Below are 17998 nucleotides of genomic sequence, written 5' to 3' on the forward strand. Positions count from 1 at the left end.
TACTAGAATCCCTCACCAGTGACTTACCCACTGGTGAGTACAGGATAGTCAGACAAGCAGGATCGGCAACATACGGACAGATACAGTACAAAGACAGAAGGCTAACTCAGAGTTTAAGTTCAGGCAGAATCGGCAACTGGATCAGATAGGCAGAAGTACAGAATCAGAAAAGCAGGAGAATAGTCAAGGCAAGCAGAAGGTCATAACAGATAATACAATGCAATTAGTACTTTAAGCTATCAACAGAATCTGGCTAAGTGTGGATCCCCAGCTCCAGCTGGTTCTAGCACACTTTGGGATCTGACTAAGGTCTGAGCGCTAACACGTTAGCATTCACAACAGCAGACACGGAGCAACTGACAGGCTGGTACTATATATACAGAAGTGCTCCACAGCGCCGCCCCAGTCATTCAGCCAATCCAGAGTACTGATGGAGTCAGCTGACCTGGTAGATCAGCTGACTCTCCTTCTATTCACATAAAGGTCCTGTCACCTGGCGTAGCCCTCAATCTATGTGCAATAGAAGGACCAGGCAGAGCACCAGCATGTAACTGCGCGGCTGAGGCCGCCGGCTGATACGCGGAGATAACCGCCATGCAGCTTGCCTCTGCGGCGGTATCTCCGCTAACCATTACACAACACAAGAATAACAGCAATTAAATATTCCCCTTAAAAAGAAATCAATGAATTTTGATCGCCTTTTGTAGGCTCCACCCACTTTTCTTAATATGAATCCCAGTCATCCAGTGACATTTTCTCAGTTACATTTGTCTCCACCCACTGATTGCCTGGCGCTGCCCGGGTATGTATTTGGCTGGTGTTGGCTGCACCCACTTTTTCTAACCCACTTTTTCTAACACAATTACTCAATAACTTAATGACCAAGTTTGATAGCTTTGCGGCTGTAATGATCTGGCGGTGTGACTTCCGCTCCGTCATCTTCTGGCATCCCTGGTGTGCCTCCGCCAGCTGCACGCATGAGCAGATCCTCCAGTCACATGCACGGGGAACAGAGCAGCCTTTATAGGTTGAGAAGGCGTGTTTGACGGAGGGGTCTATCATCTTGGGGGTGGGACTTGAATCATCCTGTGAGTATATTAGCCCAAGTGAGTCAGCTGCTCACTGGCCATGATACTAATCAGTTCGCTGGTTCTTGGCCTAACTAGTGATTTTGAGAGCTACATTTATATATAGCGCTCTGCACAATATATATGTACTCTAGTCAGTCAGTCCTATTATTGTGTAGTAAAATGTATTCGTAATATTATCATATTGTAATAACATGTTATTGTATATTTAACTGTGTACGAACTTCCAGCCTGCCTCTTGACCTAACTGTTGTCTACTACTACTCTACCGCTGCCATCTGATACACGTGTTTGACCCGGCCTGTCCCTGACTTCTCTATTGCTTGATCCTTCCAATATGACTGGCATCTGACTTATGTGTATGACCCTGACTGTTTATTGACTATGATATTGCCTAGCTACTCTGTACTTCGATAGCTCTGACTTTTGTATGACTGTGCGCTGATTCTGACTACACTTGCTCACTAGCATTGTATTTTGTTATTAACATGTTAGCACCTCTCATGCACCAGTGTGATAGTGGCCTTTGGCATCAATCATTTGCATTGAAATGAAACAAATCTCATTTGCAGTATTTGGCTCCACCCCCTTTTGTGAATTTGAATCCCAGTCACCCAATGACCGGCTGTACCAGGTTTGAGGGTTGTGTCATTACCAGTGCAAGAAAACAATTAAATAATAATAATAAAAAATTAAAAGGTGCATTTTGATTGACGTTTGTAGGCTTCACCCACTTTTCTGAATATTAATCCCAGTCACCCAATGACCAACTGTGCAAAGCTTGAGAACTCTACCCTTAACAGTGTAAGAATGGCTGCAGATTATTTTTTCCCAGTGAAATTTAGATTTCTATCCGCCCAGTTTTTGGTTATGGGAATAAAAAGTACCCTATACTTTATTCCAGGTAATGTACTATGTGTTTGCCAAATTTCATTCAAATCCGATCAGCCGTTTTTGCTTGAATAACACACATCCAAACTCTCCCATTTATAATATTAGTAGTATGATTTTTGATGGCATTTTTGTCTGGTAATGAAATTGTACTTTAAAAATAATACTTACATTTTCACTTATCACTGTTATAAATGTAACATGCAACCAAACATCAACTCTAATGCACGGAATATCCAACACTTTGGAATGCTCCTACTGAGAGGCAACTGAGCCTGATCACTCAGATGGACAGATCCAAGGAGCAGCACAGGGGAGTTACTGCAGCTGCTCACACACGAGATAAAGCTCACATTAATGTAGTGTGCTCTGTAAGCTTATAACACTTCAGTATTTCATTTGTAAATATGTTGAATAAGTTGTCAGACTGGAGCAGGACTTAAAGTAGAATCCTCCAATAGCCTGACTGATTAGACACAAATGTCACCACTGAAGAAGCTCTGTTCTTTTTCATCTTTTCCAGTGATGATCATAATCAGCTAATTAGGATTACACAACATTTTGCATACATTTTTGCATTTACGCTTATACGTAATTACTATTTGTAAATTCAATTGATTTTGTATAGTCATTTGTAATTTTGCCTAAAATTTCACGTCATTTTCACGTAATTCCATGCCGACTTTGTCAGTGAATAGCAAAGCCCCCATACATGGTAATGACATGTAGTGCTACAAATGTTATGGAGAATAGTCGGTACAAGCCAAAAAATAATTTTCCAAAAAGACCTTGTAGTTTTTGAGAACATTGATTTTAAAAATGCAAAAAAATGTGGTTTTTTTTTAAACCAAAAAAATGACAAGTTTAAAAACAATTTTTCTTTGCATATTTAAAATAAAAAAATTCAAGGTCTTTTTGAAAAAATATATTTTTTTTACTTATACCCAATACTCTCCTTAACATACAGTATGTAGCAATTGTGGTAGCAATAGCATACATGGGGGCTTTGCTATTAACCGTTAAAGTCGGCACAACATTTTGCAAAATTATGCATTATGAAATATTACTATAAAAAATGAAATGAATTAGGATTTTCTCAGAAATTTTGCATTACGATTACAATGCGTAATTGCGAATTTCAATGCTAAATATTTTGCGCGTGTGAAATTTTGGCCCACCACTGATCTTTTCTGTTTGATATAATCCTTGTAATTGTAAAGTAAGTGATTTATTTCTATTTTTTTCAATCAAGATGCATCGCTACCTGCAAAAAGTTACATTTTCATTTGATTCTAATGAGCCAGTGCCATTCTTTGATGAACACGGAGAATTTGCTTCTCCTTCCAAAATAACAAATTGGGTACTTCGTGAAGATTACAATTTGACATACTGGGATGTGGGAACTTTCACCCCCTGGGCTTCTGAGGACCAGCAGCTTCAGATAAACACATCAATTATAACATGGAGAGACTCTGATAAGGTGGGAAAACAATGTAAAAGTTCACTAATCATAGAAATTAACCTCCCTGATAGTATGATTATATCCAGATATTAGGGTCTAAACGTGTTTTTATGTAAGCTAAAATCGGGGGAAAAAAATCATGCTGCTAGAGAGATCTGCAGCAGTCCAGCATTTACCCACTTTCCTGGGATACAGTGTTGCTCACTCCATCCTTCTGGTGGTGCTGTAACCATGTAGTGAGATTGTCATCATTACACAAAGTAGGGACCCAAGAGCCAAATATACTGTAGTATGTACTGGTAGTTGAAATTAAGTATGGTAGAGTAATAAGTTATACTCATGAAGCAGGGTTACCTCCAAGGCAACCACTGTATAGGCAGGTGGGGAGATTAGACCTGACCCCACTCAGCATTAAGAAGTTGCTCTCCATAGATGAGGAAAAAAGGGGTAACACCCCTCCACCATGGGTGGACTTGATATAGCGTAGTAAGGATACAGAGGTGCTAAAAGGATAAAAGTATCTAACAAGTTTAAAACATGAGGAGGCTGTGGTGGAGTTAACTCCTCCAAGCAGACACAAATATTGCCAATGTGTTTGTCAAATAGAACAAGCTTATTTGCATACTTCAGGGGACAATGCAACTCATTTTGCAGGTTTGATACCGCTTCATCAGGCAATAACAATGGAGTAATAGCAGATGTGGTCAGTCAGTAGAAGAGCCAGGCACCTTGAACATTTTCATAAGTGGAAAATCCTTGTAAATGTTTACGTTTCTGTGAAAATCTGCTTTCTGTATTAGCATTTCTGCATTCCGATTTTCCGAATGAGCATTCCTATTCGAGAACAAGGTGGAAGTGATTGCTGGTTGGGGCTCTGTGAGCAGGCAGCAGCACCACATTGACAGCAGGGGACATCATCTCAGCTCTCGACATCATTGGCGCCCATGGCAGGCCTTCATGAGACCTGTGGTGGACCTCTCCTGGCTACAGGCCCCATAGAAACTAGCTAGGGTTGCTATGGTAATCCCTATGCCAGTGAAAGGAACCAAGGAGGAAGAGGGTGAGGCAGAGCATCATGGAGTCCATGGGGAAGTGGCTCCAGTGGACTTGTGGGAAAAAAAACTGTGGAAACAGCCTGCTGCTGAAACCACCCAGCCCCAAACCACAAAGACAGCTGCAACCCCTTCAATTTGCTTCAATGGGCCATTTATTGCACCCATGTGGAATATTTGTGTCCTCTACAAGGAGTGTGGCGTGGCATTCAGATGTAAAGAGAGACAGTGGCTTCAAAGCTGAAAACTGAAAGCCAACTTCTGACCCGCATAATGGCTGCATACATTGAGTCACTCAGAATAACAGCATGAACACCAACTACCCCACGGAGTACTGTGTTTTCTACACAGGACACCTGAAGTGAGCTTTCCCAGTATGCCCTAAAAGTCCTGGCCTGCCCTTCTTCCTGTGTGTTGTGGAGTGGAGCTTCAGTGAGGCCAGTGGTGTGGTCAGTGAGATGCATTCCAGTCTGTCCACCGAGTCAGTGGATAGACTGGCATTCATAAAGATGAACGAGGTTTGGGTTGAAGGGGATTTCCTGGCCCCCACAGATGGTGAGAGGAACAGGGACCCCTCTACCTCCCTCAAGTCCCTGACATATTTTTTTTATTTATTACACTTGTCTGCCTGCCTGATTTGACACCACTTGCTAACCTGCTGCCATCGGGTGTGTCCGGGTTGAAACTGTTGAAAACCATGCTGTCCGAGTTGTGCTGAGGGTTCAACTGCAGCAGCATTACTGCTTCCTGCAAACTGCTGCTGCTCATGGGGGTTTATGGGTTAAAAACTGCTGACCAAGCTGAGGCAAGCACCAACTGCAGCTTCATGACCAGTGATGCTCGTAAGACCACGTTTCAAATTTGAGTGGTTTCGATTTACGATTGGATTTACAATTTTGATGCAAATTCGATTACAAGTCAAAAATATGTAACATATCTATAATAACGAGTCAAAAGTACAACTGCATTTATTATTGAGTGTACACCCTTTTAAAACATGCATACATGCTAGAAATAAAATACACATATATGTTAAAATATAAAAAATTATGTGTGAACGTCTTCTTCTTCTTCTTTTTCTTATTCCTTTTTCTTCTTCTCCCTCTTCTTTTTATTATTCTCCCTCTTCTTCTTATTCTTCTCTGTGGCATGTGACATTGGCATGAGCAGCAGAAGGATTAGCTGGTAGCAAAGTAAGTTATGGAACCTGGCAGTAGTATCACAGCAATAATAATAATAAAAAAAATATGAGGATGAGGAATTGGTGGCTGCAGAATAGGCCATGGAACCCGGTGGTACCACAGCAGTAATTACAAGACATTATAACAGCAGATGGAGGAGGAATTTGTGACAGCAGTGTTGGCCGTTGACCCTGGCAGTGGGAACACAGTTGTAATTAAAGGCAACATAAACACCAGGAGGTTCCAGGCAGCAGTCGTGAAGCCCACGTTGAATCCAATACACAATTGGAACAACACAGTTTTTAACCTAGACAGCACATTTTTTTCAATTTTTTTTTACAACAAAGCTATTTTGGACACAATAGCAACAGCAGTAGTGTGTGGCATTAGTGTACACTGTGGACCCTGGCAGTGTAAACACAGATAGCAGGAGGGAAATGCAGCTGGAGGAGGAGTAGCATGTGGCAGCAGCGTAGGCTGTTGACCCTGACAGTGGGAGCACAGCTGTAATTAAACACATTAATAACACCAGGAGGTTCCAGACAGCAGTTGTAAAACCCATGTTGCATCCAATACACAACTGGGACAACACAGTTTTCAACCCAGACACCCCAATTATGATTATTGTTTTTAAAACAATAGAGCTATTTTGGACACAATAGAAACAGCAGTAGCATGTGGCAGCAGCATAAACTGTGAAACCTGTTGGTGGGAACACAGACAGAAGGAAGGAAATGCAGCGGGGGGGGGGGGGGGGGGGAGGAGTAGCATGTGAAAGCATAGGCTGTGGACCTTGACAGTGGGAACACAGCTTGATCAAACCAAAACAATAACAGCAGGAGGTTCTGGGAAACAGTCGAAGAGCCCACATCCCATCCAATAAGCAACTGAGACAGCACAGTTTTCAACCCAGACACCCCAATAACAGATCTATTTTTAACACAATAGAAACAGCATTAGAGTGTGGCAGCAGGGTAGGCCATGGACACTGGTGGTGGGTGCAAAGACAGCAAGAGTGAAACACAACAGTAGCAGCAACAGTGGGATATTAGCGTATGACAGCAGCACCTGGTGGTGGAAACACAGCATGAATAAACACAGGAAATGAGGTTGTGCAGCCACAGTTAGGGTCTCCCCACAACTCAGACTGCAGTTTTCATCCAGGGAACCTAATTTTTTTATTTTAACTACAACAATAACAGGTCTATTTTAACACAATAGCAACAGCAGTAGCATGTGGCAGAAGTGTAGGCTGTGGACCCTGGTGGTGGGAACACAGCAGGAATAAATCTGCAAAGTTTTCAACCCAGTTACATCCAAATAATTTTTGTTTTTGCATGGAAAATTTACACAGGATAATTTGAAACATAAAGATAAAACTCATGGTAACAACAAGGTAGGCTTGAGTGAAGTAGAGGCAGAGATCCTAGTTACTTCAGGTCCTCCTCTCCCCAACAGCAGGGGCCAGGAACTCACCTTTAACCCAAGCCTGGTTCATTTTTATGAATGTGAGTCTGTCCACCGGCTTGGTGGACAGATAAGAGCACTTCTCTGTGGCCACGCCACTGGCCACACTGAAGCATCTCTCTGATAGCAAACTGGAAGGGGGAGGGGTAAGGACAGGACTTCCAGGCATACTGGGCAAGCTCCCTCCAGATGTCTAGCCTCTAGACCCAGTACTTCATGGGTTCTTCAGGGCTCATGGTGTAAAATACACTGATAGACCCAAAGTAGTCAGCCACTATGCCGGTCAGCCACTGGCAGTGAGTAAAGGAGGAAGCTGCTTCTGGCAACTCCTCTCTGCGCAGCTCCACCTGGCACAGTTCCTAGGTTAGACCTAGCAGATGTCATGGGCACCTGCTGGATTGGCTGGACAGGGGGGGGGGATGTTGGGGGAAGGCTTGCTCCAGTCTTCAAACAGGGTCCTCCTGCAACTCCCTTATTTGAGGGCATCATGAACTGCCCCAGCTTCCCCTTTAGCTATAGGTCCAGGATCATGGAGAACCAGATGTCCTCTCTGTCCCACATCTGGATCACCCGGGGGTCACTGCACAGACAATGTGCCATGTGAGCTGCCATGGGGAAGAGGTGCACCGCATCATCTACATCATCCATCCCCCGAGACAACACTACTGTCCTCTTGTGCCTGCTGACAGTGTCAATTATTTAATTAATGCTGTAGTCCCACCGCCATGCCGTATTTTGCTTTTACTAACTCCTCTTGCTCTTGCATAATTCATATTTAATTGTACTGTGGTCTCACTGCCAGGTCCCACTGCCAGGTTTCATGGCCTATAGTGCTACCACCAACATCAGGTGGTACTTTTGCTTCCATAATTTAATTCATGCTGTGGTTCCACCACCACATTCCATGCATTAGTCTGCTACCACCAAAAATGTATTTAATGATGTCGTCCCACTGCCCAGTTCCACAGACCTTGGATCTGAAAGACCTTTTATACAGGGATGAGCAGAAACTACGCCAGTCCAAATTAAAGCATCGTAGTTTGTAGGTGAAGTTTCAAAACTACGCTTACAAATTTATGAAGTACCGCTACGCGTAGCTTATGCCCACCATGCGTATTTAACATGTGTGTTGCGAAGTGAACTATGAACGCGTTACTCGCGTCTAATTTTTTTGCGTGCAATTGTATGCTTACAAATTTACGCATTGGAAAGGGGAATGTACGCATAGAACAGTTCCCCGCATGAGCATTTAAAGAGGAATTCATGCGTAAAATGTTCTGCATACATGCATAAGCATCCGCATACACTACACTTCCCACTATGCGTAATTGCGTATTTTAACGCGTAGTCTACGAAATGCATACGAAATGAATATTTGATTTCTAAGCCGTAGTTCGGCGAAGCGTAATTGCGTAAAACTACGCGTAGTTCCAGCGTAGCAAAGTTGGCTGACTACGGCCATCCCTGCTTTTATACCTTGGACTCTGGGGACCCTTTCTGGGCTGGAAGGTTCTGGGAGGCCAGGGCCTGAAAAGGCTTTCCTATCCATAAGGCTAGTATATTCAGAATTGAAGCTGGTGGGTGTGTTCTAAAAGCTGCGTGTCAGACAGGGATCCCTTTAACAAGGCAAATTGAATGTAAATATAAAAAAGACTGTTCCACGTCCAAATGCTAAAAAGAAACTGCTTTATTTTGCACACTTGTCAATAATCATCAAATACATATAGGTCTGAATAAAATCATTCACATCTCACACATCTATTCATTCACTGCCTAATAGAAGGGTCCTTCTATCTAATCAGTCCGAAAAATCCAAAAAGAGTAATTTATACTGGTAGCCGGGTTCAATTATGTAGGCTCTTAAAATCACAAAGGATTTCTATTGGTAGTATCACAAAGGATTTCTATTGGCAGTAGTCCCAAAAAATCAATAGACTGAATTCAGATACAATAAAATGCCACTTTCACCATCATAAAAAATTCCTGTAAATCTAATGAAACTTCAAAACAGTGCCTTGTATTAGCTAGGGTGTCTCTCTCCTCTCTGCGTATAAAGCTCAAAGCACTGAGGTGTATACTCCACTGATTTCGGATCTATATAACTTACAGTGCGACGTTATTCAGTCTCACCACTCCTTTGATGGTCCTCAGGCTCCCCCCTGTTGACAAGTGTGCAAAATAAATGAGTTTCTTTTTAGCATTTGTGTTAGCACATGGAACAGTCTTTTTTATATTTACATTCAATTTGCACGGCTTCTCTATCCTCCATCTGCTTTTACAAGATGGAAGCTCGTACAGCTGGGGGCAGTGGTCTATCACCATCTAATTTTCTGGAAGATGTAGGTTGGCATATGAAGGTCAAGGCAACAAAAGAGAAAATGGACTCTTTAAGCTATGATTTAAAAATAAAAAAGAATCCTACTAATATTATAAATGGGAAAGTTTGGATTTTGGATGTTTGAATGTTTGTTACTCGATCACGCAAAAATGCCTGAACGGATTTGAATGAAATTTAGCACACACATAGTACATTACCTGGAATAACATATATTATGCAGGAGAACAGAGGCACCAAAAGGATAAACGGAAGCTAAATGAGCTTAAAAACCAAATTCTTGGTAAATAGAGGAGGTAGTGGTGGACTTACCTTCTCCAAGTAGACACACAACGACTGTAGTAAAGACAGTCAATATATTTCATTTATGAACTCCAAATATGCAACACGTTTCGCAGGTTTGATCCCGCTTCATCAGGCAATAACAACGGAGCAATAGCATATGTGGTCAGTAGAAGAGCCAGAACAGAGGTGTCTGGCTCTTCTACTGACCACATATGCTATTGCTCTGTTTTTAAGCTCATTTAGCTTCCTTTTATCCTTTTGGCGCCTCTGTTCTCCTGCATAATATTGAGTCCATCCTGGGTGGAGGGTTGAACCCCCTTTTTCTCATCTACAGAGAGCAACTTCTTATTCCTGAATGGGGTCAGGAAAATATCCCCACCTGCCTTTACAGTGGTTGCCTAATGGTAACCCTGGTTTGTGAGTATTAATATTTACTCTATTTAGTAACCATTTACCAGTACATATTACACTATTGGGGCTCTTGGTGTTCCTTGTTTTTATCTCGTTGGAATAACATATAGGATAGCTTCTATTCCCATAACCAAAAAGTGGCCGGAGACAAATGCAAATATCACTGGGATAATGTAAACAGCAGCCATGCTTACACTGGTAATGGTAGGGTTCTCAAACTTAGCACAGTTGGTCGCTGGGTGACTTGGATTATTATACATAAAAATGGGTGGAGCCTACAAAAGCCAATCAAAATTCACCTATTGATTTTCAAGGGGAATATGTAATTGCTGCCGTTCTTGCACTGTTAATGGCACACGCCTTAAACCTGGTACAGTTGGTCACTGGGTAACTGGGGTTCAAATTCAGAAAAAGGGGTGGGGCCACAAACAGCCAATTAGATTTGTTTCATTTCAATGCAAATTATTGATGCCAAAGACTGCAAAGCTCACAAACTTGGTCATTGAGTAATTGTGTGTTAGGGTTAGAAAAAGTGGGCGGAGCCAACACCAGCCAAATACATATCCGAACAATGTCAGAACATTAATGGGCGGAGAAAAATACCAATGTCATTGGGAAAATGTAAACTGCAGCCATTCTTGCACTGTTAATTGTAGGGTTCTCAAACTTTGCACATTTGGTCATTGGGTGACTGGGTTTAGTATTCAGAAAAGTGGGCGGAGCCTACAAAAGCCAATCAAAATCCACCTATTGATTGATTTTTAAGGGGAATCTTTAATTGCTGCCATTCTTGCGCTGTTAATGGCACAAGCCACTTGCACTGTTAATCACCTGTACCTGGTACAGTTGGCCATTGGGAGATTGGAAATTAAGAAAAGGGGTGGAGCCACATCCAATCAGATTTATTTTATTTCAATGCAAATTATTGATGTCAAAGACCGCAAAGCTCACAAACTTGGTTATTAACCACTTTGTCCTCCTTGACGTATTTAAACGTCAAGGAGGACATGCGCGCTCCCGCGAACGATCGCGCGCGTGCATGCATGCTCCCGGCCACGGACTCGGTAGCCCACAAATCAGTGAATCGGGCTATGGTGCCCGATCACTGATTCCTCTCCCCTGCAGAAAAAGCGACAGCTTCTCTCGGAAGCTTCGCATTTTCTGAATCCTATGTCCGTCTAACCATATATTGTACGCTTAGAGTGACGCAATGTAAACAACCTCAAGGTTGCCATCTTGTGGCCAAAAAGTAAAACTACAACTGAAAGTAAAAAAAAAATTAAAATGGACATGTAATGATCCGCTCAGCTGGATGCACTGGCTCTAGTCTGTGGGCTGCAGGTCTCTGCAAGAGAGACCTGTTTTTCCATTACAAGTTTCTGGTCTGTTCTGCTGCAGAGGAATTTGCATACACTCGTTATGCAAATCTCCTACCTGCCTCCTTTGATGACTGGCAGTATAAAGAGCTATGTTTCCCAGAGTCCTTTGCTGGTCATAAGAGTTAGTTCCTGTGTAACACTCGCCTGGAGTGTCAGCCTTGCTCTTTGTTTGAAGATTAGCCTAGAGTAATTCCTGGAACTGCACTAGGCAGATTCCCCAGTGCAGTTAGGATTGCATATCTGTTTTGTTTGTCTGTTGTGATTGTCCTGTCCCAGCGGTGGTCGACAGGAAATCGTTCTGTGTGTCTGGGTGCTAACCGGAACAGCGGTTGTTACTGGTAGCCCCTTTCTGATCTGTCTTCCTGGATCGCTCTAGCCTCTTTCGCTAGTGCTGTGGATCCTATCTCTTGCTTGTTCATGTTTTTGTGTGTCTGTCTTGTCTGCTACGAACGCTTGCTGGAGGCTCGGTGAGGTAACCGTTAAATAAGCGCTCGCGTCCTCTGTTTCGTGTTTGTCTGTCGGTGGTTAGTTAGGCGTGCTTGTCTCTGTTGTGCTTATCACGCGGGGACCGCGCATAAACGCATGCACTGTTGCGAATGAGTGCGGTGTTCGCGTTTAGCTAGCGTTTGTTATTTTCCTTATCTCCTCATTGTATGATTTGCTGTGCCTTTGCTACTCTCGTGCTCTGCCTTGCTGTAGCCTTGTGTCACCTCTGGCAATCGCCTCTCTCGCGATTGCGTTCCTACTTCATATCTGCTGTTGTGTATGCACCGTCGCGGGTTGGCGACTAGTTTGGTGCACACACATACAATCTGTCCCTGTGCTCATTCTCTTTCGCAATCGCTTCTCTTGCGATTGCGTTCTCACTTGGTTTCCTTGTTGTGTGTCTGCCGTCGCAGGTGGCGGCTAGATTGGTGGACATACATACATTCCTCATCTGTGCTTATTCGGTCTTGTGTCTCTGTTAGCAATCGCCATCTCTGGCGATTGCCTTCTCACTTTGTCTTCATGGTTGTGTGTTCATCGTCGTAGGGTGGCGACTAGTTTGGTGAACACGCATACCCTCTGTCGCTTTGATCTCTCTCTTTCAGGGCTATCTTGCCCTGCGTTTCTTCCCTTCGTGCAATTCCTATCTGGCGTGTGTGGCAGGGCAGAGGAGCTGTTCCTCTGCACTCCACAGCTCCCCCTGTCGACAGGAATTTCCCTCTACCGGTGCATTGCACCTTTTGCTGGGTTCTGGCAAATTATACGCTTGTGGAGGATTTCCGCAGTGTCAGTGCACGTCTTGTGCGCTGATCACGGAGAGAATTCCACAACCGTTACAGGACATATATTTCCCTAAATCAAACACCATTTCCATCCCACCCTCCCAAAAATACACGCATAAAATGTTTAATAAAAAAAAAAAAAAAAAATTACAATAAAAAAAATAAAAAACACATAAATATTTACCTAAGGGTCTAAACTTGTTACATATCTATGTAAAGATGAAATATTTCTATTTTTTTTTTTTGTTATAAGCTTAACTAGTAACTAGTGATGGATGCAAAACGGAAAAAATGCTCTTCTATTTCCAAATAAAATATTGTCGCCATACATTGTGATAGGGACATAATTTAAATGGTGAAATAACCAGGACAGATAGGCAAATACAATACGTGGGTTTTAATTATGGAGGAATGTATTATTTTAAAACTATAATGGCCGAAAACTGAGAAATAATGTTTTTTTTCAGTTTTTTTCTTATTTTTCCTGTTAAAATCCATTTACAGTAAAGTGGCTCTTAGCAAAATGTACCCCCCAAAGAAAGCCTAATTGGTGGCAGAAAAAACAAGATATAGATCAGTTCATTGTGATAAGTAGTGATGAAGTTATAGGCTAATGAATGGGAGGTGAACATTGCTTGGATGCATAAAGTGAAAATGACTGAAAGCTTAAGTAATTGAGTAATTGTGTGTTAGGGTTAGGAAAAGTGGGCGGAGCCAACTCTGGCCAAATACATACCCGGGCAACGCTGGGCCACCAGCTAGTTTAAATATAAAATAAAACTGTGGGATATCTGAAAAAAAGCCATTTTTAGGAGAATGAGGATAGGTACAATTGTTTTTATTATCAGTTTATTTTCATATCAAATGGCCTTTAACTGTCCTTTACAGAATTCACCATTTCCTGGTTTGCATTGTATCTAAGAATCACATGTTATTGCAGGTTCCGGTATCTCGATGCTCAGATCCCTGTTTGCCTGGAAGCAGGAGAATACCCGGATCTTCCATTCATAAATGCTGCTATGACTGTACCCCGTGTGCAGAGGGGGAGATCTCCAACACGACTGGTAAAGTTTCTATGTGCTGCTGCTCTGTATAGTGATGTGTGAGCAATAAGCATATTCGGTCTATGTAATGTATGGTTAAATATTTTTGTATAGATGGCTACATTTTATTCGATTAATCGGGTGTGCTAAACAGTTAGCACGTGAAGTGCTTTTCGCAGACTTTTGCGTACCTGGATTAAAGTATAGGATACTTTTTATTTCCATGCAAAAAAAATGGGCAGAGACAATTACAAATTTCACTGGGAAAATGTACACTGCAATAGTAGGGTTCTCAAACTTTGCACAATTGGTCACTGGGTGACTGGGATTAATATTCAGAAAAGTGGGTGGAGCATACAAAAGCCAATCAAAATTCACCTATTGATTTTCAAGGGGAATTATTTATTGTTGCCATTCTTGCACTGTTAATGGCACAAGCCTCAAACCTGGAACAGTTGGTCATTGGGTGACTGAGATTCAAGTTCAGAAAAGGGGGTGAAGCCACAAACAGCCAATCAGATTTGTTTTATTTCAATGCAAATTATTGATGCCAAAGACTGCAAAGCTCACAAACTTGGTCATTAAGTAATTGAGTAAATGTGTGTTAGAGTTAGAAAAAGTGGCTGCAGCCAACACTAGCTAAATACCTACATGGGCAACGTCGGGTCATCAGTGGGCAGAAACACATACAAATTTCACTGGGAAAATGTAAACTGCAGCCATTCTTACACTGTTAATGGTAGGGTTCTCAAACTTTGCACAGTTGGTCACTGGGTGACTGAGATTAATATTCTGAAAAGTGGGTGGAGCCTACAAAAGCCAATCAAAATGTACCTTTTGATTTTCAAGGGGAATATTTTATTGCTGCCATTCTTGCACTGTTAACGGCACAAGCCTCAAACCTGGTACAGTTGGTCATTGGGTGACTGGGATTCAAGTTCAGAAAAGGGGTGGAGCCACAAACAGCTAATCAGATTTGTTTCATTTCAATGCAAATTATTGATGCCAAAGACTGCAAAGCTCACAAACTTGGTCATTGAGTATTTGTGTGTTAGGGTTAAAAAAAGCGGGTTAAGCCAACACCAGCCAGATACAAACCCAGGCAACGCTGCGTCATCATTGGACGGAGACAAATACAAATTTCACTGGGAAAATGTAAACTGCAGCCATTCGTACACTGTTAATGGTAGGGTTATTAAACTTTGCACAGTTGGTGACCAGGATTAATATTCAGAAATGTGGGTGGAGCCTACAAAAACCAATCAAAATTCACTTATTGAGTTTTAAGGGGAGTATTGAAACTGTTGCCAAACTTACACTGTTAATGGCAGAGGCCTCAATCCTGCTATAGTCGGTAATTAACCACTTAAGCCCGAAGGGTTGAAATTTTTTTACATCCGAGCAACTTTCACCCCCCATTCATTTGCCAATAACTTTATCACTACTCATCACAATTAATTGATCTATATCTTGTTTTTTCCGCCACCAATTAGGCTTTCTGTGGGTGGTATATTTTGCTAAGAGCCACTTTACTGTAAATGCATTTTAACAGGAAGAATAAGAAAAAAATGGAAAAAAATCATTATTTCTCAGATTTCAGCCATTATAGTTCTAAAATAATACATACCTCCATAATTAAAACTCATGTATTGTATTTGCCCATATGCCCCGGGTATTTCACCGTTAAAATTATGTCCCTATCACAATGTATGGCAACAATATTTTATTTGGAAATAAAGGTGCATTTTTTCCGTTTTGCGTCCATCACTGTTTAGAAGCCCATAATTTATTAAATCATATTGATATACTCCTTTGACATGAATATTTAAAAAGTTCAGACCCTTAGGTAACTATTTATGTTTTTTTTTATTATTGTAATTTTTTTTTTAATTTAAACTTGTATGTGGGTATTTTTTGGTGTGGGAGGTAAACAGGGTTTTTTTTTAATATATTTATATGTTTATCTGTAAAACTTTTTTTTTTAGGTGTAATTTGCTATTTGGCCACAAGATGGCCAGAATCAAAAAGTCCTGGGAGCGATCGATCTCGCTCCCAGGCAGAAGAAAGGAGCCCAGAGCTCAGAAAAGCTGCAGCGTCTGAAGAGACGCTGTCGGCTTTTCTCCGGGGGGGTCCGATCAGCGAAAGGGATTTATAATCCCTTTCACTGATCGGTGGGCTAGCGGGCAGCAGCGGGGGCGCGCACGGGGGGGACCGCGGGCGCGCGCGCGACCCGCGGGAGTGCGCGCAGCCCAACTGGACGAGAAATCTCGTCCAGTTGGGCTTAAGTGGTTAAGTGACTGGGGTTTAAATTCAGAAAAGGGGGTGGAGCCTCAAACAGCCAATCAGACTTATTTGCTGGATAAACTGCTTCCATTCACACAGGTTTGATGCCAGGAACCCGAAAGCTCACAAACTTGGTAATTAAGTGACTTGTGTTAAGGTTACAAAAAGTTTGTGGCGTCAAAAACAGATTCCTTTGGAAAATGTAAACTGCAGCCCTTCTTGACTGTTGATGGCAGGGTTCTCAAACTTTGCACAGTTGATTACTGGGTGACTGGGATTAATATTTAGACAAGTGGGTGGAGCCTAAAAAAAGTCAATCAGAATTCACCTGTTGATTTTTAAGGGGAGTATAAATATATAATAAAATTGATGCCATTCTTGCAATGTTAATGACACAAGCCTCAAACCTTGTCCAGTTGGCCATTGGGTGACTGGGGTTCAAATTCAGAAAAGGGAGAGGAGCAAGAAACCAATCAGATTTGTTTCATTCCACTGGGAAAATACAAATTATTGATGCCAAGGATCCCAAAGCTCACAAACTCGGTCATTGAGTGTTTGTGTGTTGAGGTTAGTAAAAGTGGGCGGAGCCAACACCAGCCAAATACATAACCAGGCAACGCAGGGCAATCAGCTAGTAGCAAATAAAGGCTTGAAAGATCTCACTTTATAGGTAAGGGGTCTATTAGTTTCCTCTTTTAAGTTGGATTACTGAAATAAATTAACTTTTGCACAATATTCTAATTTTTTTTAATTTCACCTGTATTTTGTTATTTAGATTGTTTGCTATTTAGATTGTCAATAAATAATTATCCTGTACTCCCTATGCACAGGTTATTGACTGTAAATGACTTATGTGAAACAATATGTACCGTATTTTTCGGACTATAAGACGCACTTTTTCTCCCCCAAAAGTGGGGAGAAAAACTACCTGCGTCTTATAGTCCGAATGTCTGAATATAACCTACCCTGGTGCTTGTTTTCCTGTATAGTAAAATAGGTCGTAAGTGAGGGGCAGCTGCGATATCCAGAGCGGCATAGCAGCAGCCGCTGTAACTATGCACACTGCTTGTCCTTTGATCGTAATCCCCACAGCAGCGCGATCCACAATGTTTCCATGTGGCATAGGAGAAGCCACCGTTATCAGCATAGCCGGTGCTTTGATCTCACCCAGAAGCCGTCACCCGCTGTTATCTCTATGCCGGTCTTTTGATCTTACCTAGAATACGCCACCCGCCGTTATCTCTAATGCCAGTCCTTTGATCTTGCCCAGCGCCAGACCCCAGTAGCACGATCCCGGCTGACAGGCAATTCAGCCGCTAATAGCGGTAGAGTCCTCATGCTTCCGTACTACTTTGTTTACATACGTCACCCCATGACCCGGCGCACGTGCGACGCAGGTCATTAGAGGGCGCCAGTAAACAAGTTAGTACGGAAGGAAGGACTCTGCCGCTATAGCGGCTGAATTGCCTGTCAGCCGGGATCGTGCTACTGGGGTCTGGCGCTGGGCAAGATCAAAGGACTGGCATTAGAGAATGGAGATAACGGCGGGCGGCGTATTCTAGGTAAGATCAAAGGACTGGCATTAGAGATAACGGCGGGTGGCGTATTCTAGGCATGATCAAAAGACCGGCATAGAGATAACAGCGGGTGACGGCTTCTGGGTGAGATCAAAGCACTGGCTATGCTGATAACGGTGGCTTCTCCTATGCCACATGGAAACATTGTGGATCGCGCTGCTCTGGGGATTAAGATCAAAGGTCAAGCAGTGTGCATAGTTAAAGCGGCTGCTGCTATGATTTACATGGATCACACTGGTGGTGCTGCTTAGTGTTGGGCGAACAGTGTTCGCCACT

This window comes from Hyperolius riggenbachi, chromosome 1 (assembly GCF_040937935.1).
Source record: "Hyperolius riggenbachi isolate aHypRig1 chromosome 1, aHypRig1.pri, whole genome shotgun sequence".
In the NCBI taxonomy this organism is placed as follows: domain Eukaryota; kingdom Metazoa; phylum Chordata; class Amphibia; order Anura; family Hyperoliidae; genus Hyperolius; species Hyperolius riggenbachi.